Below are 6,000 nucleotides of genomic sequence, written 5' to 3'. Positions count from 1 at the left end.
TCTGTGATGGGAAACAGCATTGCTGCGATGCCAAGCCTGCACATGAGAACAGCCCTAGAAGCAGTGCTCCAATTAGTTGCGGATGAATGATGAAGACCAAAGATTAAGAGATCATTTTAATTGAATCAACTGGGTTTAACATTCTTTGTCACCAGGGAGCCTGTAATCATCCTCTCCCTGTGTGACAAATAAACCACTGGTATTTGAAGTATCAAGATGCACAGCCACGTTCACCGAGACACAAAAAAGTCTTTTATTAATCTTTATTATTTTCATAGCTGAGCTTGCTTTTCCTTATCATGAAGGAGTGTACGAACTTCAAAAGATGAGAGTTTTGTCCACCGATCGTATCTTTGTGTAATATCCTTATTTGTATTGAGGAAAAAACTAAAAGCAGAGGAGAGGGGAAAAAGTTTCATCTGCTGACATAACTGCACAGAGAGGGCACATGTTTCTTTAATAAGGATGAAAGCGCAGCGCTCTTGTAACCGGATCTCTCTGTAGCAGGCAGCTTTCCATCAAGGAACAGCAGGATCCTCTTTTTAACCCAGGAGCATCAGGACAGATGGGACCATGACATGCAAACACACACAGACTCACATTCAGAGCGTGACAGACACGGAGGAGATTTGTGTGATCTTATGGATACAATGTGTTGTGAATATCAAGGGGAGGGGCAAAGGCTGTGTTAAGAACATCTGTAACACCTGCACTCACTGTTAACACCTGTGCTCACTGTCTCTGTCGCTCCTCTCTGTCGTCATCACTGTTTCACAGGATGTGCTCCCCGCTGAGCGCTTTGAGCTGACGGCTCTGTGATGAATTCTCTGGTGCTGGGGGTCAGGGGTCAAAGGTTAGGGGTACTCCAGCTGGCATCCAGGACCGCGGTGGACTCCAGTGAGGAGGCATTCAGTGGCTGGAGCAGGAGGGGGAGAAGGGGGAGAGAGGAGGCAGAAGTCGTTTCTCTTTCTGTCTTGTTTGATGTACTCCACCCTCAAGGCCTTCTTTTCCCCTTCTGGCATGAAACATCACTACTCTCAGATGTCAGAAAAAGCTGAACAAAAACATGTTGCATTGTTATTTTTTAGATCTTAAAGGAGCAGTTTGTAAGATCTGGCCATCATTTTGGTCTTTAACATTAAAAAAGATGAATTAACATCATCAGAAGATTGTGAAGAAACAACGGTGTGGACAACTCTGTACTGTATCCACTGTTATCAAACTGACCTCCCGGCAGTCTTGGAGGCTGTGTTTAGACTCAGTTCGGGTCCGGTGGTGCCAAATGCAGTTGAGTAGGGCCCCGTTGCCCGTGGTGACTCTCTCTGTGATCCACGGTCCTGGCCTTCACAAACTCTAGGATCACTGACTCCACGGCTAACTGAGCCATGAGCTAATTAGCTAATTAGCTAATGGTAGCTAGCTACAGCCAAGGATAATGAGCATGAGAGCCAAAACTGCCATATTCTACAAATTATACTTAACAGTAAAAGTGGCTGTAATCAAACAGTTAGCGACGAGCTTTTATAGCGACGCATTTACCCGCTAGCCAGATTAACCTCAGGAGCCGGTGGAGACCAAAATCAGAGCTTAAAGGAGTGTGAATATTGCACTTGGATTCATCAGGTGGACAGCAATCTCAGAACCCATCAGCATTATAGTCTCTGGGGGCAATGCCCAACGTTTTGGGGCTTGTGGTGTAGCCAGTGGCTATCTGGATAATGGATAATGGATCTGGGCCAAGACCTCCTCTTCCATGGCCATTGTTTCCAGTCCAATTAACAACTTGAGACCCAAGAATGAATGTGAGGTGACATTTTGGCTATAAATAGACTGCATATAACTGCAGATACATTTGATGATGTGAATATAGGCGACTGATTGCCAAAAAAATCAGTTATTGCAAGTTCAAAGTTTTATTAAGAAGCATTAAAAACAGATAAAGAAATATCTGCGTGTACTGTGAGTGAATGTAAGAAGTCCTGCCTCTGCAGTTCCCCAGTTTATCATGTAGAGGGCAGCTCTTTTAATTAATGAGCCACATGTGCCAAGTGTTGGCACGATGTGTGCTTAATTTAACAGAGTTTTCCAAAACATTAGTTCTCCTCGGGTGGAAAATGTGTTTAATGAGAAGCGTCCAAAACACAGTAAATAGCCATTAAACTTACTTTAACAGCTCCCACATGTTTACTGAGTTTATGAGGGGTGTGATTGAGGGAGGATAAGGGTGTAGGGTATGTTTGTGTGTGTGTGTGTGTGAGAGAGAGAGAGAGAGAGAGGGACCACCTGAACTTTCCCTCTCATTATTCTGTCTATAATATAATATTTCCATGACTGATACACACTATCACAGCAGTGTAATGGCTCTATGTCAGCTCAAAGCAGCTAGCGGCGCTAATGGCCATCTTTCACACAGATACAGGGATCAGCTCTTCTGGACAAAAAGGTCAGCCATATTCCTGTGAGTCTCCTCTCCGACAGACAAAGAGCTTCCCAGTTTTCTGTCGTCAGTTACATAACAGACAGAGGGGAAAGTTCCTCTTTCTGTCTGTCGCAGCTCCCGGTCCACCTCCCCTCACCCGCCTCAGCTGTCATCAGAGCTATTGTTGCTGGAAATACTGTCTCAGACATTACCTGTGGAGCCAGGTGGCTCTGGGCCCCAGACTGACTGGCTCATCACCCCCACTCATTTTGCCCTCCTAAAATCCCGCCTGTTCATTGAGGAGACATTTTATTAAACTGAAACATGTTAAAGGCAGTGTCTGTACGCAACTGTTGAGCAGATGGCTCACTTATTCTCTCTGCGGCCGCTTCATAAGTCTGACGGCTCCCCCGTTCACCAGACCGTCGTCACAACATTTCATGTTCGCCTCCGCTCTTCCATGGAGGTCCTTCCCCCAGCCCTGTAATTCGTGCGGTTAAACTCCACCGTGAGATGTCTAATGTGTGTTTAATGGGTGTTGGTGAGGCATCAATTAAGTTAATTGTAGATCATTGAGTTAATTTTAGTTATTTAGAAAACCCCAGCTTTCCTAAATGTTGTGAGTGTGGGGGATATGACGGAAGACTGCGAGTAAAGACAGAGGGGTGGTTAGCCTCAAATACAGCCCTGCGCTCCGGGACGACCTTTATGGGATTTACTGATAGTAATGACGGTGATGATGAGGTTTTTGTGCTGATGATTGTTTTAGTGCGGAGGGGTGACTTCTCTGTTTTCATACGAGGCGTGCAATATGTTCATTATCACGTTTCAAACAGTGATACAGTTTGCGTTGAGGTTTAGCGTGGAGTCAGATGTCTCCAGCTGATTGTCGCCCGTTAAATATTCTGTTTTCTATTTGTTTCTCTGCCAGTAGAGAAGCCTTGATGAAGATGGCACTTTGAGTCAAGTCGAAACATGACGGCTGCATTCCTCAGTCTTAGCAGTAATAAGCAGTTATTGGTTTTGGGGTAGAGCCAGGACATCAGATCCAGCACTTAGAGTTACAATTTGAAGAGAGTGCTGTCATCAGTGGCAATGACATATTAATCTACTGTATCTGAATACACATCGTGCATGTGTGTAAGTAAGTGGTACTGTAAACCGTGCACACATGCATTCATGCTCATACAACAACTGTGTTACAGAAACATTAAGCAAAACTAAGCCAAGATCATTTATTTCAAAATGGGAATTTAGTCCAATATTCATTTTGGTGGTTTCCCCCATAAATTACTGCAAGCTGCAACATTTGGAGCATGTTTACCATCCCAGATTTACAGGCATAAATCACGACTTAATGCCGCATTTAAATAGTTACAGACAGGCGATTTATTCTTGGCCCGCTCTGTGCATTTTGTGCAACAACATCGTGTGACTGTGTGTGTGTGTTTCACACTTTATTGGCAGCAATCGTTACTTGCTGACAACTCACATTCGTTCTGGTCTTTATTGTTGCCCTTACATTTTCTAAAAGGCTGCCTGTCGTTCACATGATGCGTGCGCGTTCACACACAACACACCAGCACTCACACCTAACCAATAGCAGGAGCCAGGAAACATATTTGGCAAACCGAATCTGTGATGGCCTCTAGAGGTGTCAGGGCACACCACATATACAGTATACAGTATATTACCTCCACATCGCCTGCAGCCAATGTGAGACAAGAGAAGCTGAGGGTGTGTTAGAGGCTCATTAGGAAATATTCCACCATCTCTTGTGCTTGTTTTGCTTCTAGGCTTGATAATTACGCTACATAAACTTCTCCACCAATAAAGACAGTTAAATGCAAACTTGAAGTGCGCCATATATCATCTCAGTGAGGTACAGTCACATATAAGTGACTGTCTGTGTGGCTTTTTAATCTATGATCATATCAAAGCAATACACGCTTGTGTTGCTATAAAATTGAATTGAAGGTTATGTTTTTACTGTATAATCATTGCTTTTCCTTGAGCCTGGAGACAAATGGAGTTCTAAGTGGCCGATAAATATTACAAAAGACATTTTGTGTGACACACCTACTTATTTTCTTGTAGAGAGGTTGATCAGATGATCAATAGCACCCCCCATATCTGTTTATCTTAGCTTAGCATAACGATGAGAAATACTGGGAAACAGCTCTGCTTGAAACAAAAGCAACTTATTAGTATTTAAGGTTATGGGCAAAAACACGTTTCTGTTATAAAGTTTACTATATTAAAAATTAGGCATATTTCAAAATGCCTCTGAATGCATTTGATCCACATACTCCTGGTCTTGTTTTCAAAGTTGGGAAGTCAGTCTTCCGACTTTGGTTCATGTGCGTCATGTTGGAATGTGGGAGCAACACATGTTTAAAAGTGTTTAAACCCGTTGACAGCTGTCTCCAGTATTTGAGTGACAAGGAAGCGCAAAGGAAACAATACAATGACAAGACAATACATGTATTTGGTATAAGGTCTTACAATCAATATAGTTTACTTTTCTTCAGCCATGTTTCAGCGTCATATGACGACAACTCGGCAACTTGTGAGCCAAAATGCTCTCTGACTTTCCAAGTTGTTGATTCACGTGAATTTTCCCAGTCAGAAAAACGTTTTTCCGATAATTCGGACAGCACAGTCCTCCCCCATGTTGGGAAGTCGTTCTTCTGACTTTGATGTTTTCATGAGCTTTTCCTAAAGTTTGCACATTGGTATTCATTTAAAGTGCTCCTGTGTCATATAGACCTGCCAGTGTTGTTCTGAAAAGCTACCTTTTGGGTACCACTGCTTTTAAACTTTCTAACACTTCATCACTGTAGAGGAGTGAATGAGATGATGGAGGGCAACTCATTTGCCGAGCCGCAGCGCTCTGCCAAACCAGAGGCTGCTGAAACCACACAGGAGCGTGTTTTCCTGTCCAGCCGTGGGACCATCAGAAGTTCAGGGAGCAGAGTCGTGTGGTTAATCTGTGCTGGTAGCTGCTGGGCCTCTGGGCTACACATGAAAGCTGTTTCACTTATGTGTGCGGGACACTGGGGGGTGGATTGGTAGAAGCTTCAGCACACTTTATCCATCAAACCTCACTTTCAAGGCTCCGAGCAGCGGGATGTCTTCTGCCAGGGTTGTGGTTTCTGGGAGACCGGCAGAGCATTTCCATAATAGCTCACATCTCCCGGCCTCAATGTCAGTTTAACAGCCAGTGAATGTTTGTCACCAGTATGAGTCTGGCAGATTTTATGACTATGTTCATGAAGACAAATATGCTTATTTGCTTTCTTGCTGAGAGTTGGATGAGAAGATTGGTACCACTGTCAGTTCTGTACAGTGAATATGAAGCTATAGCCAGCAGCCAGTTAACTTAGCTCAGCATAAAACACCAAAATAAGTTAGCATTTCTGCATGTCCCATTCCCTTGTCTCAAAGTCTCTGGGCTTTTGGTGAATAGAGTAGTGAAAGCAGAATTAAACGTTGTTTTAGTCGTTTTCTTGTCAATATTTCTATAAAAATTATTAACTATATCAAAGGTGTCTGGCCTTTGCTTGCTTAAGGAGAGCCTT

The sequence above is a fragment of the Pagrus major genome, chromosome 15 (assembly GCF_040436345.1).
Source record: "Pagrus major chromosome 15, Pma_NU_1.0".
Lineage (NCBI taxonomy): Eukaryota > Metazoa > Chordata > Actinopteri > Spariformes > Sparidae > Pagrus > Pagrus major.
Note: the sequence above shows the minus strand (reverse complement) of the source record.